General features: G+C 44.4%; 1 long non-coding RNA gene across 1 annotated transcript in view; it reads right to left on the bottom strand.

Annotated features, from left to right (window-relative positions):
• LOC125889743 (uncharacterized) overlaps positions 1–11,128 on the bottom strand; it is a 42,463-nt gene extending 31,335 nt beyond the window's left edge. Inside the window, exon 1 of the long non-coding RNA XR_007449481.1 lies at positions 10,769–11,128. This is a non-coding gene — a long non-coding RNA (uncharacterized LOC125889743). The remainder of the gene's footprint in view (positions 1–10,768) is intronic.
• Between the last annotated feature and the right edge of the window lie 1,841 nt (positions 11,129–12,969).

Genomic DNA, 12,969 nt, shown 5'->3' with positions numbered 1-12,969 from the left:
TGTGTTCCTGTGCACATACCGCACAGAAATTTGTATGCGTTAATGTGTATGCGTGCGCGTGTCTATGCCAGCGGACATTTTAGGTCTACCCTCCTCACACTCTCACTACTGCCAAACGCCTTAAGATGGTGGCACCTTGAGGCAGAGAGAGACACTCGTAGAGAAAGCCAACCTCCTCCTCCCTTTCCCCCTTCTTCCACCTCGGGTCCTCACGACAACACAGGACAGGCCCCCCTTCCTAACCCTTAGCCCCCCTAATAAATATTTAATTCACCCCTCTCTAATAAGGATATTAGGCGAGTACACCCCAGCCCTGGCGTATATGCATGAGTCCTTTCTCATCAAATTTACATAAAAGGGCCAGATGCTAATGCGAGCGTAGCAACTACTGCTCACTATTCTATATGCACTGGTACTGGCTCCTTAGTCCGAGAGCCCATATAATTTAATTGCCGAACAGCATATATTTTTCAAATGGATCCCGGTATTCAAATTGCATCTAGGCCTCAATACCATATGCTTTACAAAGAGCGCAAAGACGGGCATATTTTAATTGTCGTGGCGGCACGACTACAGTATTTATGCTTATTTAATGTTTTCTGAAGCCCCTCCTCTTCTAGGAAATGATAATACAGACGTGCTTATGCATAATATGAAAAAGAAAAAAAAATGGATGTTCAGACAATGAATACAGGTACATTGGGTTTTACAGAGTCAGAGCTTGTTCAAACATTAATTACCATTTCAACAATAAAAGCCAATTAAGGTTTGGAAACTGCATTACGCCGATAGCGTTTACTAATGGGAAATTGAGAGTGAATACAGTGAGAGACAATTAGCATTATAATTTAGAAACAAGTGCCTCGATACTGACAGATCATGGATGTACATGCGGTGCTCTGTGTATGAAAAACAACATGCAGGCCACTTAAATGTAGAGAATAGCATATAGCACGGTGAGACCGAGCGCCCCGATGTTTGTAATTAATAGAGGATGAATAATGCAGTGACACGAAATATATTATTTACACCCTTTCATCTTCGAGGAAGATTCAAAGCATATTTCAGATGCAATTATACTAATTTATTTATAGTGCATAGTATTTGCATAATCAAAAGCCAGCCGAGCACAGATATCCTAGAAGACAGGCTGACAGCCAGCTTTGGACCTGTAGTGCAAAAATAGCATTTATGCACACGGCCTTATTGTGCACTACTGCTGCCACAGTATTCATCTAATTGTGCAGCTACATGGCTGGAAGTATATTGTTGTTAGCATTATTATCACTGGCAGTGTAGGTACATCATCAAATGACTGTTTGTATTATTTAAGCAACAATGCCTAGTTATTTTGAATTCTGAGGTACTGGGCTCATCATTATCAACTCACACAGTATTGCTGGCTTTATACATTGTGCTTCAACAAATTATCTTCACTGCTGTGTAACTACAGTTGTGTTAACAGATTATAAATGTATATGTTAGGGTTAGGGTTAAGAATAAAATGGACAGTTTTTCTCTCTAAATCAAAACAGTTACAGAACTGTAGGATGATTTGTCTTCTCAAAATCTCTTTTTCTACTCTTTTTTTCTTACCTCTAACTTCAGCCTCTTTGCAGTGATCAGCCCTATGGTCAGTACTTAAATATAAGGGGAATGGAGTGACAGACTGTTGAGCATTCTAATGGCGATTTAAGATTAATAAGGCAGGTTTGGGCAAAATATAGACTAAGATGTTAACAGGATCATTTTTGGGACAGCACCATTTTGGCTTCACTTCGGTTGTCACTGGCAGCTTGATGGACAATTAAGGGAATAAACACGAGCACCCAATTTTAAATAGGCTGACTATATTTACAGATAATCATGAAATTAGTCTCAGAGCATCTGTGTCACTGACAAATTTCCTGGGATTCGTTTTTAGTTCTAGACTGATTTCACTTGTGTTAAAACTGTAAATGTCCCTATTAGCTGCATATTATTGTGTATGTCATAACTACCAAAGTGATTATTTTAATAGCACAGAAATGTGAGTCATCTCATCGTGGCAGACGACAACAAACCCACAGCACGCAGCCAACACAGCCCGACCACTTTCAAACACAATCACATTATGTTATGTATGGAATAGATCTTTGACGGTCTAGATAGAATGTCGGCCATGCATATCCACGCAGTTAGCTGATGGGGAGGGCCATACAGCGTGGCAGAGCACAGCATGCCCGCTGCTCCCCACAAGACGCTCAAGTGGCCATGCATGATGTCATTAAAAAGGGCCCAACCATGACATTCCTCGCTGGATTATTGGCAAGTTATGGCTGGCTGGTCTGTTATGGAGGGAGGTCGATCAGATCCCTGTTAATCGCCAATGACACTATTAATGAAGCCGATGACATCTTTTGGAGGGTGTGTGTGTCAGTATGTGTGTAAAAACCAATGTACGATCTCAGACTTTGCGTTGCCTTGTGGATAAACTACAGCCTCACACTCAGGAGTTCAATCAGGAGTTCAATTTAAGCAGAAAACTAGAGAAACTCAAACTAAATCAGTTAACCAATACATGTGCAGTTAGCTGACAGGAAACACGTTTGAACACTATAATGTGTCTACATGGAGCCATGGAGCGAGGGAGTGGGTGGCAATCTGGTTTCTTGCATAGAGCACTCTACACACACATGCACAAGAACACACACACACACACACACACACACACACACACACACACACACACACACACACACACAGAAACCAGGAATCTGTCCTGCATTGGCAGGGGCTGATGCTGCCATGCGCACGGTGATCTCACCTACCGTTGCCGTGGCGACACCAACCAGAGGGAAAAGCCTTATTGTGTGTGCGCATGCGTGTGTGTGCGTGCGCTTGTGATTGTGACAGAAGCTTGAGCTGGAGGAAGAGAAGGAGGAGGAGGAGGAGGAGGAGGAGGAGAAGGAGGGCCTGCAGGAATTCACATTGTGCCTGGCTTGTTTAAGGTTTATGCCTCATTCACTTACTACCCTTTATCAGGGGGAATACTGAACCGGCCCTTTCAATTATCAAGGCAATAAATCCAGCATGGCTGTGTCGTTAAAAAAGCAGGCCAGTGCTTTAATAGGGGAAGGGCTAGTATATGGGAAGGGAAAGGGTGTATGTCAATTAATTTGCATAAGCTATATAGTGAGACAAAAATAAACAGGAAGGGAAACATGAAGGGCTTCATGCATACAAGCTCGAACGCTGACAAGCATGCAGACGCAGGCAGGCACGCATACTGCACGCATGCATGTGAGCTCCACCACCACTGACACACCACTACTCTTATTTCTCTTTAGGCAAACAGCCAAAATAAACTCCCCTACTACCAGCTGTTATTGTTGAATTCTATTAGTGATGAAGAGCTAACTCAGACTATAGGGGTCATCTGCTCATCAATGGGTGGCGGTGGCCTGGCTTGCTCCACAGCCATGAATGCACTGAATTCATTACCCCTGGTGCACAGATGGTGTCTGGCTGCCTGTCTCAAGTTCAAGTTCATGTCCAGGAGACACGCACACACACAGGGAAAGAGAGAGAGAGAGAGAGAGACATGGCCCAAGCCAGACAGACAGACGTTGTTGACTGAGACACAGCCATTGTTCCCTTTCATCAACATGATGTAGTGGCCTCACTAGCTATCCGAGACGCCCGGGGTCGGTTAATCGCACAGGACAACATACAGACATGCAAACGCAGACATGCATACGTAGATGCACATGGAGCCTCCTGCCCCACCACGAGCCTCAGCAGCAGGAAAGCAGCCCTGCGTGTCTGCTCAGTTAACTTGGAGGAAATTGTTTTGACTGTAGCTGGCTAATATGGCAGATGACGCTTCATGGTAGCTCTGAATATGACAACTTTTCCCACTGAAAAAGAAGCCACGTATATATAACCACTTTGTTATCGCAAAACAATCTGGGAGTAGGCCGCAATGAGTCACAAAAAATACAGCCATGCAACACATATATTAACAAATGGCACCCGCATGACGACTATATTCACATCCTTTGTCTGGCACAGAAATTACCCTGGGCCGATACATATTATAAACCTGCTACTGCACCTGCCATACACAGCGCAGAGGCACAGAGGAAGGCACATAAAAACCCCGGGCACGCTCACATAAAATATGCTGATTGCCCATCCAATGAATATGAAAACACCTTCCATGGTCGCCATGGTTTTGTTACTCAACAAATCACGTGACAACAATGGCTGCGGCGCACTGTATGTGTGAGCGTGGAAGGAGGGCACAGCCGAGCGCGTAGCCCCCATTTACTGAGAAGAAGGAAAGGGGACCGTCACCACCCATTTCAACACGCATAGTCAAATCACACGGCTATATTTTTATATATATATATATATATATATATATATATGGAAATGGGGTGCCGTGAAATGAATGGCAGGGCCTTTCTTTCTCCCCAACATGCTTGTACGACAGGAACACTTCTATAAATAATATAAAAGCATACTTTTGGCCACCTCACACACTACAAGACACAATTCAGCCTCATTTGCAGAGACATAGGGAGGAGAAGAGAATGCGCTTTTACACTATCAGGTAAATTTGAAATTTCGAAATGGAGTCCACGTCATCGTCACTGATGGAGAATACAGTTCATTATTTTTAAAGACTCAAGGCAGCAGTGGCTGTCAGTGTTCATAAAAAGCACTAATGTGAACCATATTGGTGAGATTTACTCAATCTCCAGAGACAGGCAGTAAAGATCATGCAAACCGCTGCCAACCCATACTGCATCTCTCCTCTCCTTGCAGCCCAGGGATACTGAAAGAGGGCAGCGAAGGGAAATGCATGCAAGTGTGATTTGCAGATGTTTGAGACATGTGATGCTGCTCTCTCCTGGTAACAGTACATCTCAGCATTGCTTTGCATTTCCTCCTCAGCGTGTGGACCAAGGTCCGTTTTTATTTGATGCTTTGAAGGGTGGACCTACAGGTTAGTGTTGTGGAGGGACGAGTCAAGCCAGTGATTTAGTTTATCTTGTGTACACTGGCATAAGCCTCTTAAGCTCTAAAAATATACTGGATCTGATAGACGTAGGTTTAAATATAAATATACAAGAGCACGTTTTGTCTCAATTTCCTGTTTGAGTGAGGAACTCATAAAATGAGTCACTGTACAGAGAAAATAATAAGTAGAAAGACCTGTGTAAGCATACTGGAAATGCTGTAGTGATTGATATGAGATGGTGGCTTAGTTACAGATCCTAAGTTTTTTTTTCTTACTCTGGGTTGACATTTAGTATGGCCTCCAGACTCGAAAACAGTGTTCCCTTTCATAAAGCTAGACGACTATTTCAGTCGACTTAACCGAGGACAATAAGACTTGTTTTATTCAGCGCTGCTCAACCCAAATTGTGTTCTCAAATTTTCTTTCGGGTAAACGACCTGGTATTGTATGCCGTCTTTGACAGGGGACGGGAACAAGAGACACTAGTTTTGTCTGACGGTGTGAGAAAGTCGGCAAGAGACCTTTTCAGTCAAAGGCGGTGTTGAATTCAGCCACTGTGGCTCTGTTTAACACTGCACTTGAATAATCCTCTGTTGCAAAGGGGGGAGAAAAAAGCTATCATTGCAGATTTCTGAACATAACTTTAACTGTGACTTCGTCAGATATTTTGAAACCTAGAAATTAAAAGACATATGCATTTCCAAAGAGGGGAGTCTGATGTGAATGGAGATAAAAATGAATTCTCCGATTGTCAAAACATGTAAAATGATCAGGCCTGTTTTAAACACGTGGTGTGCACTAGCGTTACAGCCTATCATCTGACAGATGCAGCAGTCTTCAAGTGCCTAACAGCCACCAAGCTGTGTGTGTGAGGTGGGGAAAAAACTACATCACTTATATGATAAAATAAGTGCAACTCAGCTGCAGGTGCAAAACTTTTCTTACAGTGTTAATTCAATTGTGCCAGAAAGAATCCATCTGTTTAAATACTGAATATATTTTTTTAATATCTCAGAAAGGCCATATGTCACCTGACCTATTAAAACATGTGTCATATGTGAGTGTTGGGTTTATCCTTAAAATACTGATCCACTAGAATTAAACTAATGTATTTTACCCCACAATCTTATATGCTACTGACAAATTTTCCTCCAGCAACCTTGATCTCGTTCACGGTCAAGTTCAAATACAAACAATGCACCTAGATGTCACCTATTCAAACGCCCCCGACTTCTTTATGCAACATTATCTGCGCTGTTACTAATTCTCGGGAGAAGTGCAACGCCTGGATCCGCACGCTGAAGTGGGGCCACGCAGGATTACAGAGTTGCAGCACATCCCTTTCAAATTCATAAACCCGCATAGTTTTAAGATAATGACCCAAAGTCCTCATTATCAGTACAATTGGCGAGACATTACGCATTCAGGACCGTTACTACTCCAAGTTTAGGAGCGCCGCGTCGGCTGGGGCTGGGAAACGTCGCCTCTTTCTTTGGGGATGCAGATGAGTCTGGTGCACTTGACGTCTTTTCATGACCCCTGTCGGCCCCCCCCCCACCCCCCCACCCCCCTTTCCCCGGCCCCTCCAGGCCCTCACGGCGCTGTCTGTCATATTGGGCCTGGGCATGGCATTGCCACTTGCCCCACCGAGCGTGGGAATGGGATCGTCCAGTCGTTCACATCTCCTGCACTGCGGTTAACGGAATCAATTAAGCAGGCCCGACCCCCCCCCCCCCCACCACCACCACCACCCCACACCCCACATTTCCCCAATCCCCTCACTCACTCCCTCCCTCCTCTCCTCTCCTCCCTCTTCTGCCACCTCCCTCCTTCTCCTAACCCCGCTCCCCCACCACTCCCTCTCCCTCTCCCTCTCTCCATTTTTTGTCAGTTCAGTATACGTCCTAATTATTACTATTTGGGATGCCAGCGCCGTTTCCTGGCCGGACTCGATCATGCTGAAATAAGAAGCGGCGCACACGTGGGTCTCCACAGAAGACCTAAATGTCACTCCTTCATTCCCATAAAACACTCGAGATGAGCCTGGATTGAAATCCCATTCAAATAAATAACATTTAAAATCACACCTCATGGTATGGGATCAAATATGCTATAAATATGAACATGCAATGTCAGGCCTGTGGGGAAGTTTAGAGTGTGTGTGTGTGTGAGTGTGTGAGTGTGTGTGTTACATGTTAAAATGTGGATAGGTGAGCGCGCGCACGTCTGCACAACAATAATGAACATTAAGCTGAAAAAAGTTGTTAATCAAATTAAGGAAAGTGCACAGACAAAGCTGTCCCCTCCTGCTTGCAAATATCAAACTGATATGTGCGTAAAGCGGGAAAAAGACAATATAAATCATAAATAATATGAAAGTCACTTATATGAATAACATCTACAATCTCTGGTCCATGGGAAAATTGAGTAATATGTCACGAGTCCTCCACAAGTCCTCGACGAGTCTGGAAGTAGTTTTTACTTTCGGTTATCTAGCTTTATGACGAGCAGAACACTCATACAGCTAGATAACCAAAGATAACAACCCACTTCCCAATCTTCAGCAATAATCCACATGTACATTTCCTCTTCTGGTCTCCAAGTTTCCATCTCTCCGAACTCAGATATATTAGGCAAAAGTCATCAGTGTCCTTTTGCAAGTCACATTGTGCATTATATTCCTTATATTCCCTTTTTTGCCATTGAGGGGCCACTATTGCACAGCCCGGACTGTTACACACCCGGCGTAAAAAGGCGGCAATTCTTCGAAAAAATGATATATAATCCCAATGTTAATGTCATATTCACTTGACATTACCCAATATTACTGAGTTGAAGCAGGCCTTGAAAATCGCGGGTAAGGTGCAGTCATCCTTGCACAGGGGCCCTAATTTGCAATGCAAATAGCTCCAATCCCACAAAAGGCTCTTTCGCCTCTATTAAGTCGTTGTGGCAGTAGCAATAGATATCCTGTGAGGCCGGCGGAGAAGAAACACGGTAGAGAAGGGGGGAAATCCGGTTTCCTGTGGAAAGTGCAATAACGGCACAGGGAATTACGACGCAAATGTTTCGGATTATGAAGACAGGAGCTTGTTTTTTGGCCAAAGAGTGTCAAGTTGTCCGTTCACATCCAGCATGTACTTAAGGAGAGATAAAGCCGATGACTCTGAGCCAAGGGGTCCGTTCTGCAGGCTGCATGGTCGGTCGGTCTGAAAAGAGTGGGGGAATAAGGGCCATCCCCAAACGATAGGGGGGCTGGGGGTGGCCAAAATATGGACCAACCCCGGTGAGGTCAAAGGCCTCGGACCACGACAATGTAACTGCGGTGATGTCATGGAAAAAAAAATCGCAAATGCACCCTCCTATCCATGCACAATCTCCATCCATTACACTGAGCGCGTTGGAATAAGTCCGCCTTGCATCGAGCAGTCTGCACGCCTGCTCGCTCTCACACAGGGATGAAAATGGATGGCAGGGACACCATATGTTTTTTTTTACACAGAAAGAGAGCGATTCAACTGCTTTTAATGGAAGATGCGGTCAGATTTAGTATCTAAACAATAAAAAAAATGAGACAACTCTATGAAGAGAGCATCCTGGAGCTGCCTGAGCGCCAGCGTCTTCTGTCTATCCAATGTAGGCTATACATTTTCTATTCGCAATAACACGCTGCTCGGTCGCTCATCTCCTCCTCATATAAGAGGCACCACCGTAGGACTTAAATCGCTCTCGCGTACTCGGGTTTCGCGTCGAAATACCAGCCCCGTGTGTGTTTTGTCATCGTCGCATCCGAAGGGTAGACTACAATGGTATTCAGGTAGGCTGTGGCGATGTCGCCTCACGCGGAATAAAGCCCAAGCGCTTCACCGTGTACGCGTGTCAGCCCCGCTCACTTTACCACAGAAATGTAAGTAGTTAACCGATAGCTTAGCACAAATGGGTTCATATAGGATCTTTGGAAGTGGGTCAACAATAACAAGCAGTGGAACATGTGATGGATCATGCGCAGGAGCATGCAACTGCAGGTTACCGAGTCAGTTTATGGCACCTTATGCACAACTTTGGTTCAGCTCGGACCATAAAACACCCAAATCAGGGAAACAAAAGTTGCTCTCTGACAGCCATCAACTCATTTGTGTGTGCCTGCAGGTGAGGGAGAGCTCGTGTGTGTGTGTGTGTGTGTGTGTGTGTGTGTGTGTGTGTGCATGTGACAGGAGAAGTGATCAGGTGGTGACAAATTAACACCGTATTATTTGTCAATGGCATCATCAGCTTTTTTTCTTCTTCTTCTTCAGGTGTTCCATTCACTTGCTACAGTTTTAGATCTGGCTCTCAAGTTTACTCTCGTTTGGTCGGTGGGAGGGGCACAGCAGAGGTGCTTTAATGAGCAAATATGAGTCACAAGGCCTGTGCATTTCAATATGGATCACTTACTATAAACAGCACTCTGTCGCTCAAACGTTCAGACACAGCTTTTGCATTGCTTATTTCTGTTTCAGCCTAAATATCATCTCCCACCTGCAACATATGGCACATTTAATTTCGTTCAAACGCCACTTGTGCCTTAGAGAATACTCCCAAATCCACTATTTTACGCACAAGTTCTTCATCCCTTTATTTCCACACATCCACAATCACTCTGTCCCCCTGATGTGGATTTGATGAGTAGTAAACTGTAAGGCCAACTTAATATCATTATGATCAACATTATAAAGCGCACCTCATTAGGGTAAAGGAGGCTTCAGAATAGGCCTCCCACACAGAGGCCATGATTTAATCACAGCACACCATTTTTTAAACTTACAACCTGCTGATCCTCTTGAAATTATAATAAGCTGTATTTCCGTGAGGGTTAATGATACAGTGCTGAGCAGCCAGGGGAAAAAATGAATACCAGAAGGGCGCGATTCTTTTCGTATTATTAGCTATATTATTTGGACCAACGAGGCTTTCGTGCGTAATAACACATGGATAAACAATACAATGAAGGCTTTGTATTCAATACATTGTGTGGTGATTTTGGTGACCCTTATTCATTCAGTGGAGCCGAACTTCCTACTTCTGTTTGAGCAACATTTCAGCTAGTTTCTGGAGAAATAATAATAATTTTAATGTGATTTTCTGCACGCGTTTTTATCACTTTCTGAAATAATCCCGAACACATCGCTCCCGAAATTACATTTCTCACACTGTGTCGAGTCCACACTACTTCATCCATCGACACCGTCTTCGCTGGTGTACAGGCCTAATAATAAGGATAATTTCAGGCAACATCAGTTTTAACAAGATATTCGTTTCTTAAGCTGGAGGAACAAAAGCAGTTACCCAGAGGCGCATCTACTGCTTTGGGAATACTGCCGAAAAAAAGTCAAGTGAAGTTAATTCCAGAAAGCGGAATGAAACGAGAGGAGCCGGCTTTCAAGTGCACAATATTAAAGTCATCATTATTGATATATATACATCACACACACCTGAGGCAGACTTTGCTAAGTTACCGCTCAGTTGGAGGATAAAAGGTGCCAAAAAGTATAATCAGTGCGCCCTAATTCCAAACTGTGAGGAAACATTCACAGTCACAAACTTCACAAATTAAGTGGAATCTCACCACCAATCACGAGTCCTTGTGAACTCCTAATACAGCAGCTACACATATTTCTTATCGATAGCATTATATTTAACTTTTGCGCACAGGGGAAACCTTTACGCACACGACTGCCTCACACGCAGCCTTTTAAAAACAGGCACAAAAGTTGCACTTACTTCCTAAAGGTGGGTCAAATCACTGCAATCGACCAGCAAGCGTCCCAAGCAGAAGAACAGCGGTGTGCAGTTGGGTCCGTGTGTACCGTGACGTGGTCCTATATGTTCCCCTCAAATATCCCAGCCGTATTATATTTGGTGGGGGGGCATCACTTTAAAATTGCCGCTAACACTCAGTAGCCTGCATTAGGCGTGCTTCGGCTGCTCTGTGCAAAGCATGAGCATATCCCAAGCACATGATAGACGAAGAGAAGGAGGGAGGGAGGGATGGGGAGAGGGAGAGAGATGTAGGGAGAGAGACAACTTTCCCATAACGTCTACAAGCACCAAATAGAAAAGTGCATGCACAGTTGAGCTCTCAGAGTGTGCAAGTTTTTTTTTTCCTTCACCCCCCTGTTGGTGGTGGGGTGGGATGAGGAGGGAGGAGGTGATGATGATGATGAGGAGGAGGGGTGGGGTGTGTGTGGTGGTGGTGGGGGGAGAGGAGGAGAGGAGGGGATGTAAAGTCCATCCTTCTGTGTGAGGAGAGGACGTGCTCTGAAATTCAAACAAGTTCCCTCGGTTCTTTTGTTGCACGCACGAACTGAGGCAGCATTGTTCGCGGTTTTTGGCGTGGACCTCTCCCTCCTTTTCCCTGACCAGGTTACGAAGTGAGCCTCGCAGTTGGGTGGTAATGAATTTGCTGCAGGCGCTTCGCTAACACGCTTTGACAAACGGAACGCATTTACCGGTTTGCAGACAGAGGGGAAATGATTTGCTACATGCAATTCCCAAACTAAGTCTAGAATGAGGACTATAATAAAAAGAAAAAGAGGAAAGAAAAAAAAACACACACAGCGCTTTAAACTTCATTGAAAATGTTTTGATTGGATCTGTGTGTACAGTATGGGCCTATACTGGGCTTATGAATTTAACCTTGCTCCCAGTAGCCTAATAAGAGGTAATCTTATAAGACGCACACACACACAAGCGCGTGCCCCCCTCCTAAAGTGGACACACACACACGCACACACACACACACACACACTGGAGAGAAGGGAAAAGAAAGATAAGAAAAATCTCTCTCACACACATAAAGTTAGAATGAGGTGACCTACTTGTCAGTAGCCCACCAGTAGCCTGTGAGCCTGTGTCTTCAGCTAATTCTCTTGGTGATGACACACTTTTTTTTTTTTGGTTTTTATGAATATATAATATTGCTCGACTTTTCTGCAAAACGAACTCTGCCAGAATAACACTTTTCTGTGTCTGGCGCAAACGCGTCAGGCTCCACCTGCCTTGTTATCTTCCCCGGCCACAATTTCCACATATTAGAAATCCCCCCCCAAAACAACAAAATGTTATTTTTTCTGAATGTCTTTAAAATGTCAGAAAACCACCATGTGACTGAAAAGACAGCAAACTGGGAACGCAAAGCATCCTCTCTCATATTACCCCCCACTCGCCCCCTCCCTTTCTCTTTGCCTAATTGCAGGCGTATCCATTAGATTCAACCGGATTCACGTTTTAGTTTAACAGCGAGGGCACGTTCAATGACGTAGACAAGCATATCAGCTACGTGCAGCCATATTTAAATACATCAAGGCAATTAGCGCATCAAAATATGCAAATCCCGCTTACTACATAGTCCGCCCGGCCGCAGTCGGAGTAATTCCCCCCCAGCCAGTTCTTGGGTGTTTGATTGCCGTTTTGAAAGCCAACATAGCCTTGTTTGTTTTTTCCAAGAGGCTTCGTTAATGTGAACGGGACAGAAGAGGGAGACATGAAGAGAAGGGGAACCGTGGCTCCTGCGTGGAAAACCGCCCATGCGTAATGAGACGACTCGCTCCGCCATTCTCAGTTCTCCGACGCCGTTGGCTCTGGTGTGCGTATTATTTTTAATATTGATGCATATTCAGTGGAGAGATTTGCATTACATACTTATCGCTCACTGTTTGTTTTCTGTATGCCTTTGCGTTTACATCGATGTAAAGCCAATGTTTAGCCTGTTACAGCGGTGACATTTATAACCTAAAATCTCAGATTTCATATTCAAATTGTCGGGTAATGTGATTTTTGCTGCAGTGACGCGGCACCGGCGCTGCCGTGGTGTTAATTGATAAGATTTGCTTTAATCTGAATGATGTAAATCGCCGAAAGCCTTTGAATACTCATATGCAGCATGCATGAACAAAGAGCTGTGTGGTGGGCAAACAATAGAG

Source organism: Epinephelus fuscoguttatus, linkage group LG6 (genome assembly GCF_011397635.1).
Source record: "Epinephelus fuscoguttatus linkage group LG6, E.fuscoguttatus.final_Chr_v1".
Lineage (NCBI taxonomy): Eukaryota > Metazoa > Chordata > Actinopteri > Perciformes > Serranidae > Epinephelus > Epinephelus fuscoguttatus.
The sequence above is the reverse complement of the archived record's forward strand: the minus strand, read 5'-3'. Positions and strand labels throughout refer to the sequence as shown.